The 23,412-nt window shown below is 48.3% G+C and overlaps 1 protein-coding gene across 3 annotated transcripts in view; it reads left to right on the forward strand.

Moving 5' to 3' along the window:
• LARP1 (La ribonucleoprotein 1, translational regulator) overlaps positions 1-23,412 on the forward strand; it is a 56,299-nt gene that overhangs the window by 9,499 nt on the left and 23,388 nt on the right. The window lies entirely within an intron of this gene.

The raw sequence follows: 23,412 nt of genomic DNA on the forward strand, positions 1-23,412 counted from the left end.
TGCTCACCCAGCCCAGTGTCCAGTTGTCAACTCTGTCCCCATTGCTGTGCTCTCAGGGGCTGGGATTTCCTTTCCTTTTTTTGTGAGAGGAAGGAGTACGTAGAGCTGGAAGGGACCCCAGAAGTCATTGAATCTAAACCCTTCATTTACAGGCTGTATACCTCAGGCCTAGAAAGGAAGTAGGAGTTGCTCAAAATCACAGTTCAGAGAAAGGCAGAGACTTGAACCCAAGCCTCTTGGCTCCCACTCTGGTTCAGTTTTCACTCCACCTCTGGAGGAAGAAGTAGAATGGGGTGTTTGAATGGAGCCTTGGGAGTCCGTCAGGCGCAGTTTGCGTTAGCCCCAGCCGCTTAGCAACTGGGTGTCCTTAGACAGGTTGGTAACTTTTAGGCTTCAGTCAATAGCGTTATATCTGGAGTCCTCATGTGCTGGAGTCTTTGCTGAAAATGGGGTAGGTGAACATGAGAGCTTAGCCGGAGCCTGGCAGATAATAAGAAGTGATAGTTCTGAGAGTGTTGAAGACTTGGTTTTGACCTAAGTTGTCTTCTGGAAACAGAAGTCAGGTGCCAAAGCCAGCCTTTCTCTGTCTTCCTGGATCCTTTGCCCCTTGATCCCTTCTGTTGGGTCCTGAGCATACATGGGAAGGCAGCCCATGCTATTTCTTAGAGCCAGCTCTTCAGACCCTGTCTTGGGGTGTCAGGCAACTCTGGTAGAGGGGGATCAAGGAGTCCGTGGGGGTTATAATCCTGTAGCAAGAAGCCCACAATTGTGGTGCTTAGGAATGCACTAGCAGTAGAATGTCAAAGAAATGGACTCATGTGGTTTGCAGTGAAATCCCGCCCCCTACTCTGTCTTTGATGGCTTTCTCCAGCTTTAGGGGTGAATGGGGGAGTGGAGGCCTCTGCTTTTCCTGTTCTCTGTATATGTATTAACAGCAGCATGAGGAAGAGATACCAATTATGTGCATGGAATAGCCTGGCTTAGGTTTTCTCTGAAGTGGAGCTGAGTGTAGGGGTAGAGTTTGGACGTGGTGAGAGCAGAGTTGGGTGTGGGAAGCCGGATGCTGCTGCTAGGGAATGTGGGAGGGAGACAGGAAATCAGGAACACACAGAGGAGGCAGCTCACTGGGATGCATGCACCTTTCTGTGAGGAGGGAATGGTTGAAGGAGCTAGGATTATTTTTCCCAAAGAATCAAAGCTTGGGGTGGGTGGAAATGCTGGCGGTTCTGAAATACAGCATTTGAATAGACCTACTTCCTGTGGCCCTATGGGTAGAACTCTGATGGCAGGTGGGAGGTAGAGGGTCAAGTAATAACTTCCAGCAGCAGTGCCCCCATGTGGAGTCAGCTGCCATAGGAGGTACTAAGTTTCTTGATGTGGTGATAATATTTAAAGAGGTTGGATGGTAATGTGCTGTAGGGCTCTCTCTGCAGCTGCAAATTTGCAGAGTGCTTGCCCAGAATTGTTCATTCAGAAGTTTTTGAGTACTTATAGGTGTCAGGCCCTGAAATCCATGGGTAGACAATTCAGGGGCTGTCATTTTGGGACTTACATCCTGAAAGGCAGAAGTCACCAATGGGCATTCCTCACCTTATGTCCTCAGGCCCAATCCAGCCTACTGACAGGTTTTGATTGGTCTTGTGTTTTAAAAAGTTTAATCACCTATATTTTAAAATCAAGAAAATATATCTGGAAACCTAGAAATTTGGAGCTTCTCTTTAAGAGAGTAGACTCCACATGCAAAGAAACAAAGAAAACCCATTGAATTTTGTTTGTACTTTAGATAGATGAATAACATGGCATGTGAATTACATCAGTAAAGCTGTTATGGGACACCTGGGTGGCTCAGTTGGTTTTGGCTCAGGTCATGATCTCACAGTTTGTGAGGTCAAGCCCCGAATCAGGCTCTGTGCTCTGCACTGACAGTGCAGAGCCTGTTTGGGATCCTCTCTCCACCCCTACCCTGCTGGTGCACGGGCAAGCCTGCATCTCCTCTCCCCCCCCCCCCCCCCCCCCGCCCAATAAATAAAAAAACTTAAAAAAAATAAGCTGTTATAGAAATAAATGAGAAGATCTAGCCACACTGAACCTTTGTTCCTTTATGACTGCTGTCCAGTGGCAGTACCTACTCCACTTGAGACAAGGACACCAGCATGTAGCCTGTGGGCCCGGACTTTGTATGTTTCATCATACAAAATAGAGAGAATAGTAGTCTGTCCAGCCCGCAAATTGAAGAACATCCTTATGGGAGAAGAGTTTGAGAGGAGAAGGTAGAGAAGACTTTAAGGCCTAGGGCAGAATTTGGAGGCCCTAGAGGGGGACTCTGTACCCAGGACACCACTGGGTATTGTGTCCTGACGTTCCAGAGCAGTGATAGAAAGCTGTCTGAGGGCTAAGGGATGGGGAAACTGGCTTATGTTGGGTCCCATTGAGCCTTCACTTTCCTCCATCTGTAAAGTAGATATGGAATCTAATCTCAATCTCTAAGGTCTCTTCCAGCTCAAACACTGTGTAGGTGTGGGAGCGGCTAAGGCAGATGTTACTAGGTCTCAGATGGAAAAGGAAAAAGATCCTGGCTTCAAATCATTGGTGTGTCATTGGTGCATTGAATTCTCACTGGGGGCAGAGACACTGGAGAGAGTCTTCACCAAGGCAGGCCTGCTTCTCATACCATTTTCGGTGTGAGCGCTGTAGTAGGGGTAGAATAGAGAACTCTGGGCAGGAAACTGGAGACCAGCCTTCTAGTCCCAGCTGTTTGGCTCACTTACTTGCTAAAACACTTAGGGCAACCTACTGATGAACCTCTTTGGACTTCCTTTTCCTCTTCTGTAAATGAAAGTGGTTAAGCCTGAAGACCTTTCAAGGTCCTTTCCTGCTAGGGTTAAGTTCTTTATATCAATTTGGAGATGAAGACTACAGTGTGTTGAGAAAGATTTCCTCTAAAGGGAATTGCTTTCCCTCACCTGATTGGACCGGCTTTAGTGTTAATCCTGAGAGCTTGGCCAGGGCTGTGGGATTTTTCTGCCTAGACATGAGGCATTCTGCCTTAGGCTTCTGGAAAATGCTGGGCGAAGATGAGCTGCCCCAGAAGGTTGTGAGTATTCATAGCAGTGTGTAAACAGTGGTGGTGCCTTGGTGTCTCAGTCAGTTAAGCATCCGACTTCAGCTCAGGTCATGATCTCATGGTTTGTGAGTTCGAACCCCACATCGGGCTCTGCACTGTTGGTGTGTGGAGCCTGCTTGGGATTCTCTCTCTCTCCCTCTCTCTCTCTGCCCCCATCCTGCTCATGCGCTCTCTCACTCTCTCTCTCTCTCTCAAAATAAATGAATAAACTTTAAAAAATACATACCAAAAAAACACAGTAGTGGCACATCTGGTGACAGAAGTGTTCTTGAGAAGATTCGCCATCTCGTACCTGGTTACACCGGGTTGTTACTGAGAGCCCCTGCTCTGGCCCTGAGATTTAGAACCAAAGTCTGGTAGAGGCTGGGGTCAAAGTATTAACTGGCTCAGTGGAAAGGAAGCTGGCCCATCTCAAGAGACTGAGTATTCAGAATCATCAGGCCAGTCAAGAAAAACACTAGGGCTTGAGCCTAACCTTCTTTTGTGTGAAAGGAACTAAGTTGGCTACCACCAAAGTGAAAATCATTCACCATATTTATTTGAGTAACCTACTGAGTATTAGACCAGGACAATACTGATGGGAACAAGACAGAAGGGAGCTGCCTTCATAATTTACATTCTAGTGGGGAGACATAGTAAACCAACGGGGTTGTTCTTGCTATCTATTGCTGCCTACCCAGTCACCCCAAACTTGGTAACATAAAAAAACAACCATTTTGTTCCTCAATTCGTGTGTAGGTTGGGATTAGGATAGGGCTCAACCAGGTGGTTCTTTTCTGTATGGCAGTGTTAGAGTAGTGGCTGTCCTGGTCTGGAGGGCCCACCAAGCTTCACTAGCATTTTTGGTACCGAGGCAGGGATGGCTGGAAGTCTGAGTTTAGCTGGAAGTGGAGGGCTCTCAGGTGCCCTCTCCAATGTGCTGGTTTCAGAGCAGTATGACTTACTGTGCAGTGGCTTATGCTCCCAGACAGAGCTTTCCAAGAGACAGGAAGTAGATGTCAGTATTCTGAGGTCCCAGACCTGAGCACTAACTAGCACAACGTCACTTTTACCGTGGCGTGATGATACAGGTTACGGATCCTGCTGGGAATGAAGAGAAGGAGTCATGGGCCTGGCCTTTCAGTGGGAGGAGTGTCAGTTTGCAGCCATCTTTAATACTACATGGCAGCTTCTGGTAGTGGTAGGGCCATGAAAGAAACAGAGTAAGGCAGTGTGCCAGAGAAGTGTTGGGGACGTGCGACTGAGGACAGCTTCAAACTCCGCATCAGGGAATGCCTGTAAGGGTGAGTGAGCCAAGATGGGATTGATAGCATGGTGTGGGTATTCTTGCCTGGAGGAACAGCCAAGTACTAGGTGGTAATGAGTTCAGAGTTCTCCAAGGAAAGGACCAAGAGGCCTGTGTGGATGACAGGTGAGAGGCTCAAAAACTCAGAAGCAAGAGGCCTTGGGAGGCCAGCTTAGGGAGTTTGGATCCTGTTCTGAAAGCATTGAGAGAGGTAGCATGATACAATTTCTGCCTGAGGGTTACTTTGTTTTATGCAGAATGGACTGATTGGGGGGGGGGGGGGTGCGTGGGCAGGGAGAGGCCAGATCGGAAGCTGGGAGACTGCTTGGAGACTTCTACAGAAGTCCAGGGAAGAGGTGGAAAGGCATGGAGGATGGCATGGTAACCGGGCCTGATTTTTTTTTTTTTTTACTTTACTGTTTTCCTTTGAGCTTAGCCTACTTTAAAGAGGAAGTTTTCTGATTGCTGTTTCTTACTTCCTCTCGTCTGTCCAAAAGCAAATTATTGTTGTATTGTGCCCGTTAATAAGAAGAGGATGGCCTGAGGCAGGCAGAGGTCATTCCCCTGGTTCTGGGTCTCTGGGCTGCAGGGCCGCAGGGCCGGGAGGGGTGTTGGTGTTGCCAGGCTTGGCGGCTCCCCCACCCCACCCACCCCCACGCCTGTCTCAGGCTCCATGCCCCAAGGTGGAGGTGGAGTGAGAGTGTGGGGGAATGGCATGGGGACACCATCAGGAGCTCTGGGGCAGGGGTGGCAGGGCCTGGGGATGGGGAACAAGCCTGACACGAGCTCTCAGTGTCACAGTTTTCTGTTCCGACTTCTTGTCAGAAACTGCAGTGGCTTTCTTGTTTCAGGTAAGATCTTCAGGGTGGGGTCAGAGCAAAGTCTGTGGGTCCAAGTTCTGTTTTCAGCCCTGCTCTCTTGTTTCTCCTGGCTGGACCTTCATTTCTTGACTTGTAAAAAGGGATTGGGTCCTGTGGTTATGAATGCTTTGCTCATCTATCACTGATGTGCCTTTATCATGTCCCTGGGCTTAGCCAGATGTCCTAGAATCTGCCTCATAAGTAGCTTGCCTTGAGGACAGATGGGCCAGGGAGCCAGGCCAGACTGCCCCAGACCCTCCACTCCTGACATGATTATCAAACTTGTGAGCCACCACACCATCTCATTCATTATCTACGTTCATTTCCACAGTGCTGTGGGATCTGGAGTTATAATCCTCGTTTTACAGATGAGAAAACAGAAGAGTTCAGAGAGGTTCAGTAATTTGCTTAAGGCCACACAGTGTTTTATACATAGCTAGGATTCCAGCCCATGGCAGACTGACTCCACAGTTCTGCAGTACTTAGCATCTGACTTTGCGTTTTTCCAGACCACAGAAGTATACATACTTCACCTGGAAAACTGTTTCTGGGAGAGGGAGGACCACACAAATCTTCAGGTAGCAAGAATCTCTTCGGGACTCTAGTGGCCCAGCTTGGAGTTCCCAGTTCTGCCCCCTGGCCACCTTTAGTGGGTGTGAGCCAGGCCCTGGAACTTCTGATCTTGCAGAGGAGCCCTGGCCCCTCTTCCCCCACAGAGGTTCCTCTTCAGCTCTGTCAGGCCACGTGCAGCCTGCTGGAAAGGGCCCTGCTGACCTTGTGGTTTCTCAGGCATGGCCTCTGGGCCCGTTGCGGGGTGGGAGGCGGCCCTCTACTGGCACCGGGAGGCTCTCTGGCTCTTCCCAAAGGGGATGGGAACTGCTGTTATGTGTTGGGCCTTTTAACTTCTTTCAAAGGGAAAATCTTTTTAGCTTATTCAGGCAACACCAATTCATTGTAGAAAAATGTCCACGAGCCACCATAAACACTACTAAGCAACCACATCCTTTAAGACCAGTGTTGCCTAATAGAAATACAACGCAAGCTGTATATATAATTTTAAATTTTTTAGTAGTCCTATTTCTAGAAAAGTAAAGACAGGTGACAATTTAAATGATATAACCCAAAATAAGAGATTAGCATTTCAACATACAATGAACATAAAAATTATTAGTGAACTATTTCATATTCTTTGTACTAAGTCTTTGAAATCTGGTGGGTCTTTTACACGCAAAGCACTTTTCAATTTGGACTAGTCACATAACAAGTGCTAGTATCCACATGTGGCTAGCGACTGTTGTATTGGAAAGCACGTTTCTATATTTTGATGGGAGTGATACATATATGTATGATATATATATATATATATATCATACATATATGTACAAGCCTTTTTAAAAAATGGGATCATACTATCTCATGAGCTGGATTCTCCCTCCCACCCCACTTAGAAACATAGGCTTTCAAGGGCACTTAATTGCTTATAATCCTCAAAGCAGCCCTTGATAATAAAAGAACATTTTCCGGATGATGGAGGTTGAGGAGCTGGCAGGCACACACACCCCAGCTCTTCCACCTCTGAAGCCTCCACTCCTTCGCTGCCCCCTGCAGGCACCTGGAGTTGATCTGAGAGCACTGAGCCCAGTCCAGAAATCACACGTACCACGTGCATATGTCTGCACACACCACGCACTTTGCTGACGAAAGCAGGCCCACATCGGGGAAGCTACTGACTGAGGCGGTCATGCAGGGATGCAGTGTTTCAGACACAAGCACACTGATGCCCAGGTCAGTGCTCTTTCCACCACACTCCTCTGCCCTCCAACAGCTTACTGCTTGGGTTTGCAACCAGCCAGATTACGAAAAGAAAAGAAAACCTGTGTGGGGTGGGCAGAGACTTTCACTTGGGTTTGTTCTGGGGTGCTCCCAAGCCCACAGTACATCCCCAGTGGAGGCTGGTCAGCAGTGGAGAAAAGAGGAGCTAGGCCACAGTAGGTGCAGAGAGGGATATGGTTTGACCTGGATGAGGTCGGGACTTAGACATCTGTAAATAATTGATTAGTTTGTCAAATCACCCTGCCCCCGTGATGCTATTGCAAGGATGTACCTGCTTCACACCAGACCACTTGGGTGGCAGGAACCTCATTCCTTGGCAGGTCTGAGATGTTTAGGAGCCTGGTTTCATTCCCCACCCCACCCCCACCACACACACACACACACGCAAAATTGTGCTTTAGTTTTTCAGACTGTAAAATGGGGCTCCCTTCTAAATGTATCACTTACATGCCACTGGCCACCCCCTTTCCCTTTGTAGGAGGGCTGGGGATGAGCAACAGACCTTGGATTAGCCCTCAGGTAAAGGGGACTGGATTGCTGATGCTGAAGGTTTTTCGTTTTGTTTTAGTTTATTTATTTTGAGAGCATGTGCGCTGGAGAGGCAGAGAGAATCCCAAGCAGCCTCATCACTGTCTGCACAGAGTCTAATGCGGGGCTTGAACTCATGAACCCCTGAGATCATGACCTGAACCGAAATCAAGAGTCAAACACTCAACCAACTGAGCCACCCAGGCGCCGCCCCCCCCCCCCCCCCCCCCCGCCCCGATGATTAAGGTTTTGAGGATCCAGGGAGGCTGGGCTTCTCCCCTTTTATTGTGACACCCAGGAGCACTGAGCCAAATCTCCACAGGCTGGGAGGGGCCTGCTCCAGGGAACGAGGAGATGGCTTCGTTTGTACTCCTTTGGGAGCTCTATTGCCTGAGGTAGGATACTGTCCAAGATGGCAGCTACCAAAGCTGAGGTTTCTGAGCCACCATCCATTTATTTATCCTAGGGTCTAGTCTTCTTCATCAATTCCTTGGATTGAAAGGACTGGTACTGCATTTGGGATAGCCCTTAAGACTTTAGAAGACTTTACGTGTAAACCCTTCTTTATTCATATTTCACAAGTGCCCTTGAGGTGGGTGGTCGTTGGCCCCCTCTTAAAGATGCGGGACTCTTGTCAATCTTTCCAGGAGCTGTGAGCACAGCAGTTTGTCCATGGAGCCGGAGGCCCTCTGGCCAGGCATGGGGAAAGGAGTGTGCGGGCAGTGGCAGCCTGGGAATGCTGGACTGCAGGCTGGGAGTGGAGAGGCTGCTGAAGTTCCCCATTGGCTGCAGCTAGGCTTGGGAGTTCTCTGGAATGTCCTCTGCCATTCCAGGCCTTCTCTATCCCACCCCCTGATTTGCATCATCACTGCCATTGCCCCTCTGAGGTAGCAGCTCTTTGGAGATTGTAGACTTGAGGAAGGCCAGAATCCAAAGGGGCTCTGGAAGCCATCTGGCTTCTCCTTTTATAGAAAACTGAGGCTGTGTCTTGGCCAGAGTCTCCCACTTGGCACTAAGAGAATCATGATGCCCGTGCTGGGTCTTTTTTCATTCTGCCTTGTTCTTTTCAGGGAAGGAGAAACAGGAGCCCTTTGCACTGTCAGTGCTGCAAGAGTGTGGATGAGGAGAGGATGAGGTCTGGCAGCACCAGCCTCTAGGGCTGACAAGCACATGCTGGGGCTCCTGGGGCTCCAGCTGACCAGCCTCCAGTTGGCTTCCCTCCCCCACATGGGCCAGCGGATGACACACCCTGAGCCCTCAGAAGGCCAGGAAGGCGTGCCCAAATGCAGGAGGTGTTGCCCAGAAATGCTCTAAATTTCCTGAAAACAGGCCCACCCTTCTACTCTGCTTTACTGATGAGCTCTTTAAGCTAGAGCATAAAGCATGGTTCTGGGAAGGGTGGGGGCAGGGGCACTGAGCAAACTTCCAGAACTAGGTACCTAATAGGAAGCTCACCTCAGAAACTGAGCTTGGGGTGGGGTAGAAAAATTTGTCGGTGGCCTTTTAAAAAAATCCTCTGCAGTGAATTTTATTGAATTCATGGGGAGAATTCCTTTATGAAAAATAAAAAATTAAAGTTGTACAGGCCCATTTTGTGAGACAAACCAGTGATGAAGCCTGCTCGGATACACAGAGATACCTCTAAACTTCCAGGATAATAGCTAACAAACAAATATTGAATGCTTACCATGTGCTAGGCACGTTTCCAAGCACTTAACAAATATCAACTCATTCAGTCCTCACAGTCCCATTAGGTTAGAAACTATTCCCATTTACAGAAACCCAGAATCACCAAGGTAGAAGAGCTGTTGGAGTCCAGGCTCTTTTTTTTTTTTTTTTTTTTTTTAAGTTTATTTATTTATTTTGAGAGTGAGCGGGCACGACCAGAGGAGGGGTGGAGAGCGAGTATCCCAAGCAGGCTCTGCGTTGTCAGCACAGAGCCCGATCAGGGCTCAGTCCCACAAACAGTGAGGTCATGACCTAAGCCGAATCAAGAGTTGGACCCACTGAACCAGCCAGGTGCCCCTGGAGCCTACGCTCTTAACCATTGCACCACCCTGCTGCTGGGGGTGAAGTAGGCAGTTTTCCTGACTCCCAGCCCAGTGTTCTTTCCACAGAGGCACCCATTCCTTAATTCTCACTTGTGTTTCTGCTTTTTGTTCTTCCTGGGGCTTGCCTTAATTCCTCTAGAAGAGCCCACGCCTAAGGGTTGCAGATCTTTTCGGAGGTAAGGACCCAGTGGCTTTTGGACGGAAAGCATGTTGAGCCCACCACACCCATGTCAGCTCTAAACGTCAGCTACTAGTTTCATGGGCTGGGTCCTTGGTAATCTTACCTACTTTTTATATCCACACACACATAGTGTGTGTCATATATAGTTGTTGAGAAGAAGAGCATTTTCTTAGTCATTACCAAATGACATTCCTGGGAGACTTGCTAATTGATCCTAGGCTTTTCTTGAGCCCATTTACTACCTGAGGATCCTCGATACAGCATCCCAGGCAGTCAAGATCAAGCAGTCACATGTGGAGTTTCACATTAAAGCCCTTGTATAAATTGAACCCTGAGAGCATAGAGACGGTCTTGTTCACCAGTGCTTCCCTAGTGCCTTGCACACAGACCCCTCCATACCCAAGTTCCCAATGGTCAGGTGACACAATAGGCTGGTCGGAACATAGGGCTGGGATCTCAAAAAACAAGTTGATATTCTTGGGACAAGTCAGGAAGCTTGCTCTGGGGAGAACTGCATCTTCCTACCTCAGACTGTTTGAGACTTAGATACCATGGTGCATGAGGAAGTATCTTAAAGCTGATTAGCCCTGGTCAGCAAGGGTAAGGAAGGGTAGTTTACCTGGATGGGTGGTTTATGCTCTGTTCAGCTCTCCTGTGCCCCATAGCAGAACCTATACAAAGTCCCTGCTTTTTCCACCACGCTTTCCCCTCTCTTCCCTGTCCTTTGTACTATAAGGTATTTACAGTTTTCTCCATCCTTTCCTTTCTGATCTGCTGGAGGAGGCAAAATCCTCTTGGGCTTGGTGCTGGCGAGGGCTCAGGCCTTTGGTTTGCCTGTGACCCTAGAGCATTGCCTTTCGATAAACAGTGCTTTGATTCCTGACTGTGTTTGCCCTTTTCCCCCTGTGCTGAGGAATGGCATTCCCACCTGGCAGGTAAGCTAATAGTCTCAGAGAAGTGGATTCTGGTGCTGGTGGCTTCAGTCGCCTGTTGGGCCCACAGGTTTGAGCTGGAGACCTTTGAGAACCTAATACTGATCTCCTGCAGTGCTGAAAGAGGCCTAGGGTAGTCTGAGATTTCAGATCCTTCTTAGGTCAGATACTTTCTCACCGTGTGACTTTGGCTAGCTACTCAGTCGCTGAAACTGGGATGGTAATTCCACCATTGTGAGGGTCAAAATGCACAAAAATCCTGCAACAGGAAGCTTGAGGTGAATGCTTAGTGATAGCCATTATTGTGTAGCGGACCCAGGCCTCAGGGCGCTGGGTGAGCAAAGAGCAGGCTTAGCCTAAGAGCGTGGAGGCTGGCTGGCTGTTAAAGGAGGCAGGCAAGCTGTTCCCTTTAGAGCCTCCGTTCTTCTTCTGCACAGCCATAGTCTGGAGCCTGTTGTGAAACTGAACCCCGAACCCAGCCCAGATTGATCCTTTGTGACCTCCCATCTGTCAGGACGCTCAGCTTATGGCTTCTTGGCCTGACCAGTCTTGATTCCTGATGCTAGAGATTGGACTGGGGTAAATGGAGGGGATGTGCTTCTCATGTACCCCTCCTGTGGCTGCTGTTTGTGTGTGTAATTAAAACATTCTCCCTCCTGCTCTTGTGAGCGAGGTCATTTGTGTCTGCAAACATGAGGCCCTGGACTGGGGGTTGGGGACCAGGGTTCCTTCCCAGCAGTCTCCGTTCTAACATTAATTGGCATCAGCATTGCATCGAAAACTTGTTAAAACTGCAGATGCCCAAGCTCTGCCTTCTTCATCAGACTGATTCCTGGAACTTGAGGGACTTCCAGGAGTATGCATTTAAACCAAGCCTGCCCCTCTTCGCCAAGTGGTATTGCCAGCCTGCTAGCTCACTGGTCCCAGTTTCCACAGCTGTGAGGTGAGGGTTTTTCATATAGCCTTGTGCTCAGAAACCCCAGCTGAGTGGAAGGTTAACGGGTAGGGGGCTTGGGTTCCATGTCCATCAGACCAGCCCTGCTACATCAGAGCATGCAACTCTTTTTTTTTTTTTTTTTTTAATTTTTTTTTTTAATGTTTTTTATTTATTTTTGGGACAGACAGAGACAGAGCATGAACGGGGGAGGGGCAGAGAGAGAGGGAGACACAGAATCGGAAACAGGCTCCAGGCTCCGAGCCATCAGTCCAGAGCCCGACGCGGGGCTCGAACTCACGGACCGCGAGATCGTGACCTGGCTGAAGTCGGACGCTTAACCGACTGCGCCACCCAGGCGCCCCAGAGCATGCAACTCTTGATCTCGGGGTTGTGAGTCTGAGCCCCATGTTGGGTGTAGAGATTACTTGAAAATAAAATCTTTAGAAAAGAACTTAAGTGTACCTTTTAAAAAGAACATAAATGTAAATTTAAAAATATTAAATATTTTAATTTTAATCAAATTAATTATATTAAACTTAATTATAAATATATGGATATGATAAATACTAATTTTAATTAATATAAAATATTAAAACAACCCATGTACCCACTACCAGTTTAAGAAGTGTAGCCCTGATTTTAAAATATTAAATGTGGTGTTGTGGTTCTGGTAACCCCTATCAGAATTAGCAGTTGAAACTCACTGGGTTAAGTTAAAAAATTTCCAAGTATGTCCAGAGAAAACCTGACTTAGAATTACCTAGCAGATTCCTGGCCCTACCATTTCTGAGCAAAAATCTCTGGAGGGTGCGACCCAGGAATCTACATTTTGATAAGCTCCTCAGAGGATAGGTAGTTCTGCATATTAAAATCTTAGGGCTGATGTACTTTGTAGCAGTGGTTTTGGAGGTAGATTGTGCCCCTGGACAGCTGACTTCAATTAAGTTGTAGTTAGGATGATCAGTGAATACAGGGATAAAAATCAAAGCATGTTAGGCCTGGAAGGACCACAGATGACAGGCTCCCCTCCACCCCAACCACAGGCCTCTGAATGGCGAGACTGAAGACACCTAGGTGGGAACTCATGGCCATCTCCCACCACAAGGATACCAGTACCAGCATCCAGTCTTCTGACTCCCTAGCCCAGGGCCCTGCTCACTACCCCACTGTCATGGAACATGAGCAGTGGTCCGTCCCTTCCTTCCTTCCTTCCTTCCTTCCTTCCTTCCTTCCTTCCTTCCTTCCTTCCTTCCTTCCTTCCTTCCTTCCTTCCTGTGGTCGTCAGGTTTAGCAAATAAAAATACCAGACACCCAATTACATTTGAATTTCGGATAAATGGTGGATAGTTTTTTAGTAGAAGATGTCCCAAATATTGCATAGGAAAAATTACTTGCTGATATGAAACGCGCACTTAATTAGAGATTTTTTAAAAATCTGGCAACCATTATCCATCTCTCTCTTTTTTAAAGCACTAGAGAGATTCAGGAGTTGCCTCAAAGAGCCAAAAAAATAGCCATGTATTTATGATAGTTCTGTGTTTCATGATGATGTCATTTAAGCTGTAAATCTGTGAGCTAGCAGCTATCATGAACCTCACAATGAGAGATTAAGTCTGATGCTAGAATTTCCCATGTAAATTGTCTTTTTGCCTCCATCATGAACCTGCTTGTTTGGCTCATTCTTGTGTGTCCCAGTTAATGCCTATCAAATTACAAGCTCCATGAAAGGTTGGTCTGATTTAACCATGTCCCCTGGTCTGTGGGTTACTTATTTCATGCAGACTGGTGGTTAGAACATCTTTGGGTGAACTTGAGTCCATGCTCTTAACTGCTGCTCTGTCCTGTTCTTAGCCCAGCAACCTGGTAAATTGGTGATAGAGTGGGTTTTGGATAGAACTCAGACCGCCCCCCCCCCCCCTACTACATTTGCTGAAGGGGAAGGGACTGTAGAGTAGAGTAATAGGGTACCTGGCAGTGCTTTGAGAACATCTGTGAGGAGGGTTGGGGTGTCTGCAGGTGGGGCAGCCCCTGTCTCCTCATCTATGGCATCCCAGGGCTCTACTCTTTTCCAGTCGGGCTGTAGCATGTGACACTGAAGCAGTCCCCTGGCCCAGACCCCTCAAGAGGGGCAGATCAACTGCTTCTGGGAAGCAAGGCCTGCCTTTTTGAGCTGGATCAGTATAACTAGCCCATACCTAAGACCTCCCAACTTGTCATCTGTTTCTGGGATACCTGGCAAGTCTCTTCCATTTCTCTGGGATTTTCCTGTTGCCAAGTATACCTAGCCTGCAGGGCTGGAGCTGTTAGGGCTCAATGATTTCAGAGAGCAGGAAACTGAGGGCTAGTGAGGGAGCCTAACCTGGCATACTGCATGAGTAAGTGATCAGGACTTGCCTACCCCACATCTTCCAGAGGGAGCCGAGAGGTTTGGCCTTCCCGGGAGAAGTGTGAAGAAAAAAGATGGGGGCAGAAGTGAGGTCCCCCTCCGAGATCCATTTCAACAAGAGCACCCCTCCTTTTCTGTCATATATTACAATTTCATGTGAGAAATTGTTGATCTTAAAAACAGCATGGCGGTTCCTGGAATGCTTGGGTTTCTGAACCTGCATTGCATGCACCTCACCCATGCATGATATGCCCCTATGCCATGAGTGAGTGTCGAGGTGAACAGAGCGTATTTTGTTGAGGCAGGAAGTTGGCTTTCCCACCATCTGGAAAAGCTCTGGATTTAGAGGCAGGAACTGGATATTTGGTGCCAACTCCACAACAATTTACTGGGCACTTTGGGCACAGCCTGGTCCCTCCTGGGCTCAGCTTTCCTGTCTCTACAAGGAGAAGAGTTCTCAAGTCCCTTCTAGTCTTGGCTGGGTCTGAGAGCCTCTCCACTCCAATAAAGTGGTAATCCAAAGTAATTTGGGGAAGGCGGGGACTCAGAAGCCTCTTGAGAATGCCCTAGATTAAGACAATAAAAGTGAATTTGCATTACCTGAAGTGGTGGGTTACCAGGGGAAAACCAGCTTTGAGGTCAGCAGCTTCCCATCAGAACAATGGAGTCAGGTGGGCAGTGGAGGGTTACTTGTGCCTCAAAACCTTCCTGAAAGGGGTGGCTCCTGAAATCCAGGGCCCAGCTGCCCAGTGCTTGGCCTGTCCCTCAAGAGAGCATGCAGGAGCCCACTAGCAGAATATGATGCATGGAAGAGGTTTTTTTTTAATCTATTTTTTTGCTTTTCTTGAAAACTCAGAAGCTCTGGAAACACTAAGTCTGTGTTTGAGGGTAGAGCCTTGGCTGCTTTTGCACAGATGCTACCCCCTTAGCTATAGCTGTGCTTCCCAGCTCGCCGGGGTTGCCGGCCAGACTTGTGATTTCTGGTGTGGCCCGAGGCCTGGGGGCTTAAGTCTGGGACCTCTGGGAAGTTCCTGTGCTGGCTCGTCTGCCACATACCCTCACGGTCCTCTGTTTTCCACGGCTGGCCCGTGGTGTTTGGATTAAAGCACCCTGATTCCAGTTCTGAGTACAGAACGCAGGTCTAGACCTCAAAGGGGTTGCACCTGCTGGACTGTACAGCTGTGTGCTGCTCAGTCATAATGCAGAGGGGCACTAACCTCTCTTCCCTTTCAGAGTTCTTTGAGAAGCACCTGTGCTTCTGTAAATTGCTTCATTTGGTAAATGTTTACTGTGGGCCTGCCATGTACATGCTGCAACCCTGGGTTTCAGAGGCCAATGGGCACGGTGGAAGAGATCCCCACCCTATGGAGTTTGCAATCATTGTCCACAAAGGATGTGTTATAGGCCGACAAAGCCCAGGGGTAGGGTTAGGCAGTACCTGGGATTCAGTCCCAGCTCTGGAAGTTCATAGCCTGCTGAACTGTGGACAAGTCATTTAGCCTCTCCGAGCCTTAGTTTCCTCTATAACCTGGAATCAGCATCATACCTCTCTCGAACGGTTGTGAAAAAGAAACGAGTTACCATATATAAAGAACTTTGGCACCTTCCAAGGATGTATGTAATACAGGCTCAGTAATTGATTAGTGAGGTTGAGATACAAGTGCAGCTGTTTCAGGGGGTGGCTCTGAAGACCCCAGGTTACAGACTGAATTAGGACTTGATCCAGAGTTGCTAGTTGGGTAGTTCTTTATAATGGGTACTCAACAGGGAAGGCTTCCTTGGAAGAAATCTGAAAATAATGCTGAGATGTGTGAATAACGTCACACAGAATATATACTGTGTGACCCTAGGCAAGTTCCTTCCCTCCATTTCATTTTCTGAGTGACAGAACTAATAGTGTCTTTTTGAGGCAATTTAGTAGAATCACACATAACAAAACAACTTAGACTAGCACCCTGTAAAAGGGGGTTGTTACTATTATTACTGCTCTATTTAGAACCATATGTGCTCTTCAGAAAGGCTGTGTTAGGGTGCTGGCACTTGGAGACCAGGGGCTTCACTGGCTGTTTGTGTCTTCCAGTTGTAATATTATTAGTTAGCTTTTGGTCGGACTTTAGGGGCTAGGACCAGCTGTGGGGGCAGATTCCATGTCTGATCATGAAGAGTGGGGGCATCAGGCTGCCTGGGTCACCACAGGCTAAAGATAGTCTACTGAGGTTGGGCCTGGTCCAGGCCAGGCAGCATCATGTGACTGGAACCCAGCAATCCTGCCCCTCCTCCCAGGCCAAGGGGCTCACACTGGGGCTGGCAGCTTCCTTTGAGCAGAGCCTCTAGATGGTCTGATGTTCTGAAGCCCCCTACACACACACACACTCTCTCTCTCTCTCTCTCTCTCTCTCTCTCTCTCTCTCTCTCCCCTGCATGCAGGGATGCCCTCCAGTCCCTTCGTGTGTTTCATCTGCAGGTCTGGGGTCTGAGGGGAAGTCAGGGCAGGAGGGCTGGGCAGAGAGAGACCTCTGAGAAGTGGCGGCAATGGCAGCGACAAGAACTGGTGAACAAGGTGCGGAAGTTAACCCAGTGTACTTTTTACTTGGTAGAAGAGTGTTTCTGCTTAAGGGGTGTTAGGATGAGTGGGGTTAGGCTGAAAGGCCTGTGGTCCCCGAACTCTTCCTCCATGACTCTGCCCTCAGGCTGGCTTAGGAGGGATGAGCACAGTTGGGCGATGTAACCCAGGCTCCTTCTGCCTCACCTTCCCCTTAGATGGTTTTGCTCCCTTCCACATTTGGGGTCTCAGTTTGCAAATATCTTTGGCAAATAATCTTTCCACCGTGTGCTTTAGTTTCCTCATTTATAAAATGAGACCAGTTATGGGGCACCTGGGTGGTTCAGTCGGTTGAGCGTCCGACTTCAGCTCAGGTCATGGTGTCACAGTTCGTGAATTCAAGCATCACGTTGGGCTCTGTGCTGACAGCTCAGAGCCTGGAGCCTGCTTTGGATTCTGTGTCTCCCTCTCTCTCTGCCCCTTCCCTGCCCATGCCCTGTCTTTCTCTGTCTCTCAAAAATGAATACATTAAAAAATATATTTTTTTTTAATAAAATGAGACGAGTTAGAAAAACAAGCTCAGTGTTAAAACAGCACATGGCACCTAGTAAGTGCCTAGTACATATCGTATGCACTTGTTAATATTATCACCACAGCTTGTTGCTAGCATCTCTTTGATGAGAAATCTCAGTGGTTGAGGTCTTGCCTTCTCTCTCCTCACCCCTCCAGACCTCATGTTACTACCTTTTGTTCAGTCGAGGAAGATGAGACGTGGAGAGGGTGGTCAGTAGTGCCCCCCAAGATTATACAACTGAAGAGTGCTGGAGTCTGGACTAGGACCCAGCTCTGATTTCAGGTAATCAGGTGCCTCAGAGTCAAGGCAGGGCTGGACGTGGGGTTCCTCTGGAAGCCAGCAGTGCGGACGATACTTGTTCTTTGCCTCCGGAGAGCTGTGGCTGAAGGTGGAGGATGAAGCTGTAGCCTCAGGAATTAGTACTCGGAAAGCAAAGCCTCTTTCCTTGGTGTGAAATCATAGAGGAGATGGGTTTTGTGAACTTACCACTCATTCAACAAATGTCAGCGCATTGCCAGGCCCTGAGCTAGACCCTGGGATTACTGCTGTCAGAACAGTCTGCTTCCTGGCCTCAAGGAGCCACATAGGGGGTGAGGGTTCCAGCGCCGTGAGAGCATGTAGGAGGGACACTTTACTTGAGGTCTGAGAGGGTCCCCGAGGAGATTGACCTCATGGCCACATACAGATTAGCAAGTTGGTGAGTGTCAACTCAAGAAATACAGCCTAATAAATAACCTTGTTCCCCAAAGTAGAAATTCTTTCTGGTTAGGGTAAACTCAGCCTATTCAGCTGCCAATCTCCAGGAGATGGTGCTAGCCCCCAAATAAACATTTGGCCCTCCCCATTCTTCTGGCACTGAGGCAGAGATCTCTGACCATCCATTCTCAGTCCCACAGGCTTTCTCCCATCCGGCCTAGGCCCGTCTCACCTTTTACCCACATTTGTCCCCCAGTCTCATTTCCAGCTTCTCCCTCGTACTAGTTCTTTGTTACCATGACCTGAAGAGTTTGACTCAACCCGTGTGCCTTCTCACCCTAAAAACCACTGGCTTCCCATTGCTTGACCAAGTCTTTGCTCCTTAGATTTCCTAGATCTAGTCCCTCTGGGTAGCTTTTATTTCAAAGGGTCAGCAGCATTAGGATGTTTCTAGAACAAGACAGCATAGAAAATATTTCTTTTTATCTGGCTTTGTAGTGGGTGTTGATGGGTTTGGCCCCTGGGTAGGCTGAGAGAGATTCTGGAGGGCAAGCTCTGTCCCTCTTCCATGCTGAGTAAAAAGTTGAGTCACTAAATTTCTTAAACTGAAAGGGAACTCCAGGCTTTCCCTGTACTCTTCCTTCCTCTACTGCAGCAGGGGCTGATGTCACAGCCCCACCCCCCACCCCGCCCCCCAGGACTTGTGGTGAATCCTCTCTCTTTCTTTCCTCTTCCCCTGGGAAACCTGCCCTGGAGCCAGGATGGCTTCTGGAGGGCGGTGTCCGGAAGAAGGGCCAGGCTGGAGCTGGACAGGGGATGGCATTTGTAATCTGAATCAGTGAATTGAACCACTTGATTCCCAGGAGTTGATCTGATTCTTTTCATATTAAGAGATTATTTGATGGTCTCTTTTTCTCTTTAACCCTGAGGATGAGGGTTACTTGGCCATAGTAAACTTGGTGTGTGAATCTGAATTGAAATATTTAGCATTACCATATGCTGAGCACTCTTATGCTCTGTTCCTTTAACTGTCACAGCAGTCCTATGAGATAATGGGGACTTTAGTTTTACAGATGAGAAAACTTAAGTTCAAAAAGCTTCTCTGGGTGCCTGGGTGGCTCAGTCGGTTAAGCATCAACTCTTGATTTCGGTCATGAATCTCCTGGTTCATAGGTTCGAGCCCCACAATGGGCTCTGCACTGACAGCACGGAGCCTGCTTGGTATTCTCTCTCCCGTCCTCTCTGGCCCTCCCCCACTCGTGTTTTTTTTTTCTCTCTCTTTCTCTTACTCTCCCTCCCTCCCTCCTTCTCTCTCCCTCTCAAAACAAAACAAAACAAAACTCAAAGGGCTTGTCAAGGGGCAGAGTATGTAGGGCCTCCAGCCAAGTGCAGTGGATGACAAAGTCCATGTTCTTATGATGGGCTCTCTGCTTTCCTAGACAAGTGTTTGAATGAAGGGGTGACAGTTGAGGAAGAGAGAATCTCAGAGGGTTAGATAGTCAGTGTTGTGCAGTCAGCCTCTCCGCTTTGCAGGGGGAGCCGCTCTCTGCCCTGCCTACCCTCAACGCTCACATTCTGCCCCACCTTGTTTCCCGGTATCCTCCATTAGCCATAGTGGTTTAGCTGCCTTGGTCCCCACCACTCTCAGTAATCTGAAGGAAAAAGAGTGGGTTTGCCGTGCAGATACAGGTGCATAGTCTTCTGGTGTTCCACAACCACACATAGAGATTCTGGTGTGCTTCATTTAATACACAAATGCATGTGTGTATTTAGGGAAGCCCCTTCACCCCCTGGAACTAGAGTCATTCAGTATTGGCTCCTGGCTCAGGATGTTCCTGTGGGACAGAAAGTAGCTTTTCTCCTTTTCCAGATGCCTGTTAGCCCCCGACTTGTTTTAATCAGGAGGAAGGTACTCCTAGGGCCTCTGTCTGCCATCCGGCTCCCTTAGAATGCTGGGCCTCAAGTAGGGTCCATCTCTCCACAGTTCTACTTCCTTCTGTACATGAGAACCTTTCCCTGTCTTCAGTAACCCTGTTTACCAGGAAACACCAGGGAAGCGCCCTAAGATTGCACCAGGAAGTAGTGGGTTGTCGTTTGTTTGTTTGTTTCTTTGTGAAAGCCAAAGTGTGAGTGGGGGAGGGGCAGAGAAGGAGAGAGAATCCCAAGCAGACTCCGCCCTGTCAGCACAGAGCCCGACAGAGGGCTCAAACTCACGAACCTGTGAGATCATGATCTGCGTTGAAATCGAGAGTCTCATGCTTAACGGACCGAGCCACCGAGCCACCCAGCCGCCCCCAGGAAGGAGTTTTGACCCTACCAGTGGCCACATGGGATTTGTGGCAAGCTGGAGGGAGCACTTAAACAAAAAGAGTGTAGACCTGTGGCTGTCATCCTGGTTCTTCCCTAGGGAAGCCCCTTGAGGGCCTCTGCTCCCTATCTGCAAACGGGGGATTAGAACCATGGGTCCTTTTTTCTCACCTTCTACAGTCGTTTTCTTGGGCAGATGCAGAGTGGTGAGTTTAGTGTTTTTTGAGCTGGGCTCTGGTCACTGGCAGCTGGCACAACTTTGAGAACGCAGAAGTGGGAGGAGGGGGCTTGTTCCCTGTTTGGGCTGGGATGATGCTGGACTTAGGGACTGGCACCTGCGCAAAGGATTGGTTTTCCCTGGGAACCATTTCAGATGCTAGGCCCTGTATATTAGGGAGCCGGAGAGAGACTCTTGGTTGGTTACCTGGTGAAGGAGGATGGCTGGGAGGGGACCCAGAAAGGGATGTGTAATTGAAGTCAAAAAGCTGAGCGTTTTTTCTTGTCTCCCGCAGGGCCTGAGAGCCATGCATCTGACTGAGCCCTCCTGCCTTTGCTTAAGCCCCACAGGATGTTAACAGATCTAGGAATTTTACGTAAAGGCAGAAATAGTCCTCTCTCCCTAGTGGACTTTTCTGTCTGTCTGGGAGACTTTGTTCCTCCTTGGAGTGGGGGCAGCATGAGGATGTAGCTGTGAGCAGAGCAAGAGCAGGGCACTGTGGGTCCCGGGGGCAGAGGGAGACTAGCTAGGGATAGGCCTTTTTCAGCAAACTTCACACAGGACTACTTGAATATTCCTGTGTATGCTCAGACTAGCCATATTCCCTCAGTCATCTTGGGGCTAGTGGGAGAATGGGGACATTTCCCAGGATGACAGGATGACTCTCCCATTAATCAGAGACTGAACTTTCAGTACTTTACCACGTCCCTTTGTGATCTCGGCTAATGGAGTGTCAGGCAGGGTGATCGCAGGATAGGACTCTTTCCAATTTTAAGAGTTTTTCTTAGGTTTATTTTTTATTAGAAGAAACAGACAATGCCCTGAAAAACTTTGCCTCACTTTTTCGAGGAAAGTCTTCAGGAACACCTTGCCCTATGAGCCCGATTTGCCCTTTCCACGTCTTGTTAACGAGCTTGAAGTTGCAGGTCCTTTGGCCTGCTCTTGTCCTGATAGCAAGCAGGGGGGTCCTTGGAGAAGTGATTACTCCGGTAACTCAGGTATAGTCATGGGAGATGATCCTGGGGTGGCTCCCTCTACCCAGTCCTGGTTTTGTTTTTGTTTTTTTAATATTTTAGTTTTTATTTATTTTTGAGGGGGGGGAGGGGCAGAGAGAGAGGGAGACACAGAATCCGAAGCAGGCTCCAGGCCCTGTGCTGTCTGCACAGAGCCTGATGTGGGGCTCAAACTCACGGACTGCAAGATCATGACCTGAGCTGAAGTCAGACCCTTAACTGACTAAGCCACCCAGGCACCCCTATGTGGTTTGAAGCACCAGCCTAGTCTGGGAACTGGGTGGTATTAGGCTTCTCAGAGCCACCGAGGATCAGCAAGAAAGTTGGTGCATAGTAGCTCCCTGATCTATGGGCTCCATCCTCTTGGCACTGAGAGATTTTTGGGTCTCCACTATCCAGTACTGGGTGTAGAGGATGTTGTGGGCTGGGTTCCATAGCTCCAGCTCTCACAAGGCATGAGGGGTGTCTTGAGGGGGCAGTGGTTCTGGTAAGGGTTGGAAGCCAAAGATGCCATGGGCTCATAGTTAGGAGTCAGGCAGGGACTCATTCTACTCATTAAGAGAACATGGGTGTGCTCAAGGACTAGAAAACTGCTTTTGAGACCAGCTAGGCAGATTTCTCTGTTCAGGGACTGTGGGGGCAACATGATGGGAGAGAAGTGGGTGAGTAGAGCCCCAGGATGTACCTTTCCCGTGGGTCTCTGAGGGAGGAAGGGTTTAGAAACCCTTGTTCTTCAGAAGTGTGTTGGGAAAGCAAGTGTAGGTGTAGAAGGGACCAGACCTATTAGAGTTCTTCCTTTAAACAAACAAACAAAAGGTTTTCTTTTTAAAAAGCCCATGTCTCGTTGAAATGACTGGAAAATTCCAAACAGAATTAAATCACTGTTAACATACTACTTTACTCCTGATGATACTTAGTTATATGGCCTTCCAGATTTCTTGTGAATATGTGCATATACACATTTTTTCTTTGCTTTATAAAAATAGAATTGCAGCTTTTCTCACTTACTGTGTTTCACATCTTTTATCTCTAGTAGAGCATTATCTTTTTAATGACTGCTCTAAAAATTGCTTAAAAATTTTTTTTTAGTGTTTATTTTTGAGACAGAGAGAGAGACAGAGTAGAGTGCAAGCAGGGGAGGGGCAGAGAGAGAGAAGGAGACACAGAATCTGAAGCAGGCTCCAGGCTCCGAGCTGTCAGCACAGAGTCCAAAGTGGGGCTTGAACCCACAAACCGTGAGATCATGACCTGAGCCAAAAGTCAGACGCTCAACCGATGGAGCCACCTAGGCACCCCTGCTCTAAAAATTGTTAAGCTTTAATTTCTGTAGCCAGTTTTCTACTGTTGGAAATGTAGGTTGTTTTCAATTTTTTGAACTTACAAACAGCACTTTTGTTATGGACGGCTTTGTATATAACTCTTAAACACTTGTCTAATTTGTACTGATAAATTCCTAAAAGGAACATTGAGTCAAATGGGTCTCATGTTTTCTTTGGGAACTTGGAGAGCAGCAGAGTCTTTCCTAAGTGGCTAACCTTTCTATTGACTGCAGGTCATTGAGGACAGAGCTGGTCCTGGTGGGGGGTGGGGATGCTTAGAAGAGAGAGCCCTGGATTTCTTGACTGCCAGCTCAGGGTTCTCCCCTTACCTTCCCCATGATCACTAGCCCAGGTCTGCTCACACACAGACTTCCACAGTGTTAGTTAGAGCCAGAGAAGGTCTTTCAGATCCTTCCTTCGTGGAACCTGCTGGGATTAGGGAGCCTTTAATTACAGAGCCAGCTCTGGCATGGCCCCAGTCTGTTGTAGACTTACCCTCTCCAGGCCTCAGTGCCCTCTTTATAGGAGAGTACAGAGCTGGGAGGGCCCTCCTGCCTCACTTCATGGGTGTTCATGGGGTGTTGTCCATTGGTTGTTTCCATGGTCTCATTTTCCACGACTTCTTCA

Source organism: Neofelis nebulosa, chromosome 1 (assembly GCF_028018385.1).
Source record: "Neofelis nebulosa isolate mNeoNeb1 chromosome 1, mNeoNeb1.pri, whole genome shotgun sequence".
Taxonomy (NCBI): Eukaryota; Metazoa; Chordata; class Mammalia; order Carnivora; family Felidae; genus Neofelis; species Neofelis nebulosa.